The sequence below is a fragment of the Pinus tabuliformis genome, chromosome Q (genome assembly GCF_031772625.1).
Source record: "Pinus tabuliformis cultivar Carrire ecotype Pingquan chromosome Q, CPIR1, whole genome shotgun sequence".
Taxonomy (NCBI): Eukaryota; Viridiplantae; Streptophyta; class Pinopsida; order Pinales; family Pinaceae; genus Pinus; species Pinus tabuliformis.
In genome coordinates, this window is record NC_142296.1 from 733,996,223 (window position 1) to 734,007,915 (window position 11,693).

The 11,693-nt window shown below is 34.6% G+C and overlaps 2 pseudogenes; one reads left to right on the plus strand and one right to left on the minus strand.

Moving 5' to 3' along the window:
* Positions 1-660: 660 nt before the first annotated feature.
* On the minus strand, positions 661-7,122 carry LOC149221623 (deoxyuridine 5'-triphosphate nucleotidohydrolase pseudogene; annotated as a pseudogene).
* LOC149221624 (deoxyuridine 5'-triphosphate nucleotidohydrolase pseudogene) lies at positions 7,121-8,213 on the plus strand (annotated as a pseudogene).
* The last annotated feature ends 3,480 nt before the right edge of the window (positions 8,214-11,693 follow it).

The following is an 11,693-nucleotide window of genomic DNA, read 5'->3' on the forward strand; positions in this document are numbered from 1 at the left end:
AAGACATAGTCTATCTGTTTATTCACAGAGTCATGAAAGCAAGATGAGGTAAAAAGTTCGAAGTATTATGCCTTGTGCCTCTTCCAATAACACTACTTCCTCATACAGGAAACGATTTCCTGATGCTTCTCTCTTTCAACAGATCACAAAAATAACTCTTGAATTTATAGCTTAGGCAAGGAGCGCAATGCATTTCAGGTTCATCCTCGAAATCCTCAAATTCACCCGTCAAAGTAATCATGTGCAAGATACCTTTAATGGCATCCATCACTTTCATAAACTAAACCATTCCTTCAGCAAAATTATAAAAATGTCGAGGCAATGCATCCAATTGTGACTACCTATTGGAAAATGTTAAGTTTCTTCTTATCTTAAAGACATAGTCTATCTATTTTTTGGAAAGAGTCATGAAAGCAGGATGAGGGAAACACTTCGGAAATGTTATGCCCTGTGCCTCTTCCAAAAGCACTAATTCCTCATACAGAAATCATTTTCCAGATTTATTGATGAAGAAATAACAAAGAGTTTCTCACAGGTATTCCAATTGCCATCCATTTTACAAAAATGAGATAATATGGAAGCAATTTTCACCTATACATGGCCTTCTAAACAGGCGCGAAGAGGCTAAAACCATAAACAAGCATCCTCAAAAAATTACATTTAAACCCCCATAGACCCAAACCCACAAACTCCCCTGAAAGTGGAATCCAAATCCTCCACTTCCAGAACCTGTGGGGTGAGAATTTTCTCAATAATTAACTGAGCAATATGATCTCCAGCCTTAATCTCAAAACCCTGCTCAAAGTGATTGAAGAGAACAACACTCATTGGACCACGGTAATCTGCATCTATGACACCAACACCAACGTCTATCGAGTGCTTCCAAGCAAAGCCCGAACCTAGGAGTTATACGAGCATATGTGCCTTCGGGTATGGCAATGGACAAATCTATTGGTACCAAGGCCTTCCCTCGGGCGGGCACCACACAAGAAGTCGCACTAGATAGATCATACCCAGCGACCAAAGAAGAACTTCCAGACGGAAGAATAGCATTAGGCGAAAGATTCTTTACATGCAATATTGGCTCATAGGCAACTTTCACGCCCTTTTTATTAAAATATGTAGCATTCCCACTCAGCTCCATGCCCCCTGGGTAGCCTGTGCCAATAATTCTTTTACTGTTCTTTCTCCGTCATCTTTAACTTAAGATTACATGTAAGGTGAACATTCTACTATTCCAGGGATCCAAAAATATATTTCTATTGTTCTTCATGGTAAATAACACATGTCCTCTGATGCATATTCACTATATTTAGTCTCTATAAATCAATGAGTATATCTTTGAATGTAGTTGGTAATACCAATTGCACATGTCTTCTGATGCATATTCACTATATTCATCCTGTATAAATCAACAATGAGTATATATTTGAATGTGTTTGCTTTTCATATAAGCAAATTTGTTATGCATAAATCAACTCCTCTGGACTTTCATAGCTTGTGGGATGGTCATGGAGGAAAGCAATTTTGAGACCCATCATAGTTGTTGAAACCCGTCATGGCCGGTATTAGTTAGTTTAGAAAAAGCATTGGATCCTGGTCAAATAAAAACAGGTCAATTGTTGTACCATATGTAAAGAATTATTTTACTGAGTGTCTTCTGTGAGCGCGATGATCTCCCATCGGAGAGTCTGGCATACCATTTTGATAGTTATGTTTTTATAACCAATTCATTATTAATGCGGTTTAACATATTTTTTAAACCTAATCAATTTATTTTCATAAATATAATACATGTTTTAAATATATTTTATTTTTAGTTTAAATAATAATTTCTTAGGTATCCTTATCCAAATTGATATAGATAGCTATTCAGTTGTTTACCTTCACTTTGAATTAGGCAATCTTTATCTAGATACAGAAGTGTGTAAAGAGCTTCATGTAAACAGCGTCAATGGCTATTTATGGCTATTTTTATTGCATTTTATAGCCACTTTAACCCCCCAAATAGGGTTTTAGGTGTGGCTTCCTCAATTGATGTCTGCAGTATTCGTTTCAATGTACATTAGGTGTGGCTTCCTCAATTGATGTCTGCAGTATTCGTTTCAATGTACATTAAGAATAAGAACTCTCAGCTAACTAGATTTTCCATAGTTTTCCTTTCAGCATAGTGGATATCTTCATAGTGAATTCTGGTCATGATTTCTTAAGATAGGGTGATATTTCATAGTTTTCCTTGTAGTAGTATTTTATAGGAAGTTGGCGAGTCAAGGAAGAAGTGAAATTCAAGAAATAAAGAGTGACACAGAGCCAACCTTGGATGATGGAGAAAAATATATTTCTATTGTTCTTCATGGTAAATAGCACGGCCTCTGATGCATATTCACTATATTCATCCAATATAAATATGGATTTTAATATTAGGATAATAATATCTTTGTATCAATTTGTGTCTTTGGTAAATTATTTTATTAATAAATCAATTTTTTCGTTTTGTTACCAAGTTTTTAGGGGATAAAATCTCTCTTTCGAGATGCAATTGTTTTTTTTTTATATATATAGTGAAAAGAGATTTGATCTTTATCTATATTTAACAAATGTTAACAAATGTCTAGTTAACACAATAAATTAATTTTCTCATTTTCTTGTTACAAGAGAAAACGAACATAGAAGAAAATGGATCTGGTGTTTGAGATGTGTCAACCTGAAGGATGAGCCCCTTATCTCCCTTAGAAAATGGATCTGGAATTTGAGATGTGTCAACCTGAATGCTGAGCCCCTTATCTCCCTTAGCCAGACCTTCGACTAATGCTTTATTGTTAATGTGATGCTAGGACTTTCAAACGGTTAGATGAATTTGTGTACTTATCGGATTTTGTCAATAATTAAAAGAATTTTTTTATTTTTTTTTATACAATGAAATATGACTTTTAATATTATGATGATAATATCTTTGTCTTAATTTGTGTTTTTGATAAATTGTTTCTACAATATTTTAAAGTTTTATATTAATAAATTAATTCTTTCATTTTCTTACCAAGCTTTTAGAGAGATCAAATTTTAGATGCAATTTTTTTTTTATGAGATTTGATCCTTATCGATGTTTAACAAATAACAAATATTAACAAGTGTCGAGTAATGAGATAGAAATAAATGTGTTTTATAATACATGATAACACAAACAATTAAAAATACATGAACACCATATTTTACCCTAGAATCCTTTACCAGAAAATTGAATAATATATCTACTATTTCTAATGGCTTAAAAGAAGCCAAACCAGCGAAAGTGAGCCCTCCACTCAATTCAGGAATATTGCAATAGAAAATCCTCAAGATTTTAACAGCTTCATCACATATAATCAACACCCTCTAAGACCATGGGCCAAAACAATGATGTGCCCACATTTATGATTTCCTTTTAAATTTATTATTACTTAGTATACAAGCAAATGATGTAATCACGAGTCAAAAACATAGTAAATTACTCCATAATGGCTTCCCTCATCATTTTTAATACTAATAAAAATCTTTGCTATATCTCTCATAACTTTGTAAAATATTCTTTTCGTAAGAAGTAAAAAAAAACTTCATATGAATGATCCAGTTAAATAATTTCTTTTCAATATTTATCGAGTTTCTAAAATTTCTTATAACATACTACACCCTTAAGGCGTTTCCATTGCAGCAACATGTGGTGCAATTGCTAGTATATATTTCTACTAACATAATTTTTAATAATAATGTAAATCCATAAATAGATTTAACCCAGAAACACAATTAATTGTTTTAGCATGAGTAGTAACGTCCTAATGTATTTTGTTGACCATTTAATAGTACGTTTATAAGTGTACTTTTATTAAAAACTGCGAACATTAAATCACGATACCAACATAATAGCATTTCACCCAACGGTCAAAAATCAACACCACAAATAACAGGTTAGTCTGAAAAGGAGCTTTGAACCGCTAGTGAGCCTTGAAATAGTTTTGGTCTTTTTTTCAAAAACACTACCCAATTTTAGAGTAGTTTTATTAATTTGAGAACAGATAAGAATGGGTTTAATTCATGGCCTCCGCTTGGCTGGTGACAAGGGAAACAACAGTATATACCAATGCCCTCCACCCGTCTTGGATTCCAAGAGCCCTCCAAAAAAATAACCTCTTCCGTGCAATGAAATTACATGAGATTTTATGCAAGTACTTCTTCCAAATCACTCCTGGTTCTTTGACATTTGTGGCCTTGTACATGTTGATCATGGTTTCATGAATCTCAGTGTCTTCAGGGAATCATGTTTTTGAATTAATTTTTACTCTCAGAGGCTACCACAGATGCGTGAATGATTAAACTTGGGATAAGTTAAAAAATGTGGCCTTGTCCCACGACTATATTCCACATTTTTTAACTTATCCCAAGTTTAATCATTCACGCATCTGTGGTAGCCTCTCAGAGTAAAAATTAATTCAAAAACATGATTGCCTGAAGACACCGAGATTCATGAAACCATGATCAACATGTACAAGGCCACAAATGTCAAAGAACCAGGAGTGATTTGGAAGAAGTACTTGCATTAAATCTCATGTAATTTCATTGCACGGAAGAGGTTATTTTTTTGGAGGGCTCTTGGAATGCAAGAGGGGTGGAGGGCATTGGTATATACTGTTGTTTCCCTTGTCACCAGCCAAGCGGAGGCCATGAATTAAACCCATTCTTATCTGTTCTCAAATTAATAAAACTACTCTAAAATTGGGTAGTGTTTTTGAAAAAAAGACCAAAACTATTTCAAGGCTCACTAGCGGTTCAAAGCTCCTTTTCAGACTAACCTGTTATTTGTGGTGTTGATTTTTGACCGTTGGGTGAAAGGCTATTATGTTGGTATCGTGATTTAATGTTCGCAGTTTTTAATAAAAGTACACTTATAAACGTACTATTAAATGGTCAACAAAATACATTAGGACAAACCCATAATGACAACGTTACTACTCATGCTAAAACAATTAATTGTGTTTCTGGGTTAAATCTATTTATGGATTTACATTATTATTAAAAATTATGTTAGTAGAAATATATACTAGCAATTGCACCACATGTTGCTGCAATGGAAACGCAGTAAGGCTGTAGTATGTTATAAGAAATTTTAGAAACTGGATAAATATTGAAAAGAAATTATTTAACTGGATCATTCATATGAAGTTTTTTTTTACTTCTTACGAAAAGAATATTTTTACAAAGTTATGAGAGATATAGCAAAGATTTTTATTAGTATTAAAAATGATGAGGGAAGCCATTATGGAGTAATTTACTATGTTTTTGACTCGTGATTACATCATTTGCTTGTATACTAAGTAATAATAAATTTAAAAGGAAATCATAAATGTGGGCACATCACTGTTTTGGCCCATGGTCTTAGAGGGTGTTGATTATATGTGATGAAGCTGTTAAAATCTTGAGGATTTTCTATTGCAATATTCCTGAATTGAGTGGAGGGCTCACTTTCGCTTGTTTGGCTTCTTTTAAGCCATTAGAAATAGTAGATATATTATTCAATTTTCTGGTAAAGGATTTTAGGGTAAAATATGGTGTTCATGTATTTTTAATTGTTTGTGTTATCATGTATTATAAAACACATTTATTTCTATCTCATTACTCGACACTTGTTAATATTTGTTATTTGTTAAACATCGATAAGGATCAAATCTCATAAAAAAAAAAATTGCATCTAAAATTTGATCTCTCTAAAAGCTTGGTAAGAAAATGAAAGAATTAATTTATTAATATAAAACTTTAAAATATTGTAGAAGCAATTTATCAAAAACACAAATTAAGACAAAGATATTATCATCATAATATTAAAAGTCATATTTCATTGTATAAAAAAAAAAAAAAAAATTCTTTTAATTATTGACAAAATCATTCCAGATCCATTTTCTAAGGGAGATAAGGGGCTCATCCTTCAGGTTGACACATCTCAACTCCAGATCCATTTTCTTCTATGTTCGTTTTCTCTTGTAACAAGAAAATGAGAAAATTAATTTATTGTGTTAACTAGACATTTGTTAACATTTGTTAAATATAGATAAAGATCAAATCTCTTTTCACTATATAAAAAAAAAAAAAAAAAAAAAAAACAATTGCATCTCGAAAGAGAGATTTTATCCCCTAAAAACTTGGTAACAAAACGAAAAATTGATTTATTAATAAAATAATTTACCAAAGACACAAATTGATACAAAGATATTATTATCCTAATATTAAAATCCATATTTATATTGGATGAATATAGTGAATATGCATCGGAGACCGTGCTATTTACCATGAAGAACAATAGAAATATATTTTTCTCCATCATCCAAGGTTGGCTCTGTGTCACTCTTTATTTCTTGAATTTCACTTCTTCCTTGACTCGCCAACTTCCTATAAAATACTATTACAAGGAAAACTATGAAATATCACCCTATCTTAAGAAATCATGACTAGAATTCACTATGAAGATATCCACTATGCTGAAAGGAAAACTATGGAAAATCTAGTTCGCTGAGAGTTCTTATTCTTAATGTACATTGAAACGAATACTGCAGACATCAATTGAGGAAGCCACGCCTAATGTACATTGAAACGAATACTGCAGACATCAATTGAGGAAGCCACACCTAAAACCCTATTCGGGGGGTTAAAGTGGCTATAAAATGCAATAAAAATAGCCATAAATAGCCATTGACGATGTTTACCTGAAGCTCTTTACACACTTCTGTATCTAGATAAAGATTGCCTAATTCAAAGTGAAGATAAACAACTGAATAGTTATCTATATCAATTTGGATAAGGATACCTAAGAAATTATTATTTAAACTAAAAATAAATAAATATCAAGATATATTTAAAACATGTATTATATTTATTAAAATAAATTGATTAGGTTTAAAAAATATGTTAAACCGCATTAATAATGAATTGGTTATAAAAACATAACTATCAAAATGGTATGCCAGACTCTCCAATGGGAGATCATCGTCCTCACAGAAGACACTCAGTAAAATAATTCTTTACATATAGTACAACAATTGACCTGTTTTTATTTGCCGAGGATCCAATGCTTTTTCTAAACTAACTAATACCGGCCATGACGGGTTTCAACAACTATGATGGGTCTCAAAATTGCTTTCCTCCATGACCATCCCACAAGCTATGAAAGTCCAGAGGAGTTGATTTATGCCTAACAAATTTACTTATATGAAAAGCAAACACATTCAAATATTTACTCATTGTTGAAAAGCAAACACATTCAAATATATACTCGTTGATTTATACAGGATGAATATAGTGAATATGCATAAGAAGACATGTGCAATTGGTATTACCAACTACATTCAAAGATATACTCATTGATTTATAGAGACTAAATATAGTGAATATGCATCAGAGGACATGTGTTATTTACCATGAAGAACAATAGAAATATATTTTTGGATCCCTGGAATAGTAGAATGTTCACCTTACATGTAATCTTAAGTTAAAGATGATTAGAAAAAAACAATAAAAGAATTATTGGCACAGGCTACCAGGGGGCATGGAGCTGAGTGGGAATGCTACATATTTTAATAAAAAGGGCGTGAAAGTTGCCTATGAGCCAATATTGCATGTAAAGAATCTTTCGCCTAATTCTATTCTTCCGTCTGGAAGTTCTTCTTTGGTCGCTGGGTATGATCTATCTAGTGCGACTTCTTGTGTGGTGCCCGCCCGAGGGAAGGCCTTGGTACCAATAGATTTGTCCATTGCCATACCCGAAGGCACATATGCTCGTATAACTCCTAGGTTCGGGCTTTGCTTGGAAGCACTCGATAGACGTTGGTGCTGGTGTCATAGATGCAGATTACCGTGGTCCAATGAGTGTTGTTCTCTTCAATCACTTTGAGCAGGGTTTTGAGATTAAGGCTGGAGATCATATTGCTCAGTTAATTATTGAGAAAATTCTTGCAGATTACCGTGGTCCAATGAGTGTTGTTCTCTTCAATCACTTTGAGCAGGGTTTTGAGATTAAGGCTGGAGATCATATTGCTCAGTTAATTATTGAGAAAATTCTCACCCCGCAGGTTCTGGAAGTGGAGGATTTGGATTCCACTTTCAGGGGAGTTTGTGGGTTTGGGTCTATGGGGTTTAAATGTAATTTTTTGAGGATGCTTGTTTATCGTTTTAGCCTCTTCACGCCTGTTTAGAAGGCCATGTATAGGTGAAAATTGCTTCCATATTATCTCATTTTTGTAAAATGGATGGCAATTGGAATACCTGTGAGAAACTCTTTGTTCTTTCTTCATCAATAAATCTGGAAAATGATTTCTGTATGAGGAATTAGTGCTTTTGGAAGAGGCACAGGGCATAACACTTCCGAAGTGTTTCCCTCATCCTGCTTTCATGACTCTTTTCAAAAAAAAGATAGACTGTGTCTTTAAGATCAGAAGAAACTTAACATTTTCCAATAGGTAGTCACAATTGGATGCATTGCCTCGACATTTTTATAATTCTGCTGAAGGAATGGTTTAGTTTATGAAAGTGATGGATGCCATTAAAGGTATCTTGCACATGATTACGGGTGAATTTGAGGATTTCGAGGATGAACCTGAAATGCATTGCGCTCCTTGCCTAAGCTATAAATTCAAGAGTTATTTTTGTGATCTGTTGAAAGAGAGAAGCATCAGGAAATCGTTTCCTGTATGAGGAAGTAGTGTTATTGGAAGAGGCACAAGGCATAATACTTCGAACTTTTTACCTCATCTTGCTTTCATGACTCTGTGAATAAACAGATAGACTATGTCTTTGAGATAAGCAGAAACTTAAACGTCGATGTTTGCCAGTATCTAGACAAAGTCATATGTCATGTGATAGATATTGAAACAGAAAGATACCCCAAGCTTCAGTCCGCTGTTGAAAATATAATTTCAACTGCATTCGCCGATATCGCATCGGCAAAATGAAGTGAAGGAATTATAAAGGAGCCTTTGTGCTTGCGATAAGCGATCGCCGATATCGCATCGGCAAAGTCAAAGTGAAGGAGTTATAAAGAAGCTTTTGTGTTTGCGATAAGCGATCGCCGATATCGCATCGGCAAAGTCAAAGTGAAGGAGTTATAAAGAAGCTTTTGTGTTTGCGATAAGCGATCGCCGATATCGCATCGGCACATCGCTATCGGCAATATCATAGGGTCGGGGTCTTTGACATGAGTAAAGTTGCGATGCGATGGAGTGGACCCGATGGCTTCCCAAAACCAAATTGCATAATGTTTGAAATTCACCCGACGGCAAATATTAAATGTTGCGTGGAGTAAATCTAAGTTTTGGTTGACCATACGTCTTAATGAAATGTCATAGTGGTAGGTAAAATATTAAAGTTTTACATAGAGTTCGTAAGTTTTTTATGAAAAGGTATGGGCGTATGTACTTATTACATAAATTCTGTATGGGATATGAGTATGTAATTTATTACTGTGTTGACCATTTTTTTTCTTGGATGGCACACGGGAGGTTTTAGTGTGAGTTCACAGTAGAGCAAAAAATCAGTGTGGTGAAGCGAAAACCATGTGTGGTATGTATTGAACACACAACAGTGTGTAAAAAAAAAAAAAAAGAAAGAAAGAACCAGATGATGTAATTTTTGGTGTAAAAAAAAACCATGTGTGGTTTTGCACAACAGTGCATAAAGAAAATGGTGAAGTTTTTTTTGTAAGTCTGAGTGAATTTTGTTTACAGCAGTAAACTTATGTAAATTTTATTTTACAGCAGTGGATGAAGATTTTACACAGCAGTGTAAAAATCATTTTGTAAAAGAGGTAGAGTATTTGTTTTGGTAAATCCCTCTCAGTAAAAGAGGATGTATCAGTTCTTGTTTTAATGAATAGAAATCTTTTATGGTGGTGAAATACTCTAGTTCTCTGAGTGAAATTTCTTTTAAGTCTTCTATGCACAAAAGATCCTGGAGCAAAGTAAAAACAGAGCATTGCCTCAGTGTGTTTAAAATATTGGTTTTTGGTATTTTCCCATTTAAAGAAAAATATCCAACAGTGGTATCAGAGCAGGCTCAGGCTCTTTAAAGAGGTTAAAGAAGCTGAAGGGAGAAGGTTGTTGCTGCAGCAAAACTTCTCAGTCAGACAGAAGACTCAGACAACAAGGGTTCAGGTATTTCTCAAAGATTTTTCTTTGTGTTGCTGCTGAAAGAAACAGTCATTTTTTTTAAATACACAGTCAAGGAATGGCCAGCACAAGCACTGGTATGGGTTTGTTTAACACCCAGCTCCCACAGTTTAATGGGAAGAACTATGATTATTGGTCAATAACTATGACAGCCCTGCTTGCTTCCCAAGATTTATGGGAAATAGTTGAAGAAGGGTTTGAAGAACCAGCAGATGAAACTGAGTTCAATGCATTAACTCAGGGAGAGAAGGATCTGCTGAAGAACAATAGGAAGAAGGACTCAAAAGCCCGTGTGTTGTTGTATCTAGCAGTAGACCAGAGTATGTTTCCAAGGTTAGCAGCAGCTAAGACAGCCAATGAAGCATGGCAAACCCTTAAGACAGCCTATCAAGGCATGGAGAGAGTGAAGACAGCAAAACTACAATTGCTGAGAAAGGATTTTGAGAACTTGAACATGAAAGAGTCAGATAATATTGACTCATTCTTCACTCATGTGATTGGTGTAATCACACAAATGAGAACTCATGGAGAAACCATTGAAGACAGAAGAATTGTGGAGAAAATATTGAGGGTCTTACCCTCAAGGTTTGATGCCATAGTCACCACCATTGAAGAGACAAAGGATCTCTCAAGCTATTCAGTTGATGAGCTACATGCATCACTGATAACACATGAGCAGAGGTTGAGTAGGAATGAAAACTCATCTCTTGAGCAAGCCTTCAAGACCCAGATGTCCTTTGGAAGAGGCAGAGGTCAAGGCAGAGGAAACAAAAGAGGAAGAGGCAGAAGCCAGAACAGAGGTGGAAGGAACAACCCATCAAATGCACAAGGAAGAGGCAGCAATCCAAATCAGAACCAAGGTCAAGGCAGCAGCCAACAAAGACATCAACATCATGCTCAAGGACAAAGGTATGATAAATCTAATGTTCAATGCTATTATTGCAAAAAGTATGGACATTATGCTAGTGATTGCAGAATGAAACAACATGATATGAACAGCAGACAAAATGCAAATGTTACAAGAGAAAACAGCAGTCAAGACAATGTTCTGTTAGCTTGTAACATGGCTGAAACACATAGTGAGGACATATGGTTTTTAGACTCAGGTTGCAGCAACCATATGACCGGAAATATAGCCTTCTTTTCTGCTCTAGATAAAAATGTGAAATCAGAAGTCACACTAGGAACTGATAGTAAAGTGTCTGTTATGGGAAAAGGAGAAATAAAAATACTTTCAAAGCAAGGAGAAAGGAAAACCATAGCAGATGTATACTATGTCCCCGGAATGAGATGTAATCTCTTGAGTATTGGACAGCTTGTCCATAAGGGGTACAATGTTTTCTTTAAAAATGATGTGTGCACCATCATGGACATACCACCCAGCAAAAGATGCATTGCTGAAGTGAAGATGACAAGGAACAGGATGTTCCCTCTCAGGATCAGGGCAGACATGAAAAACAAAGGTGAAATTGCAGCAGTCACCCAAGAGGCCTTCCAAAGCGTGCCAAAGGA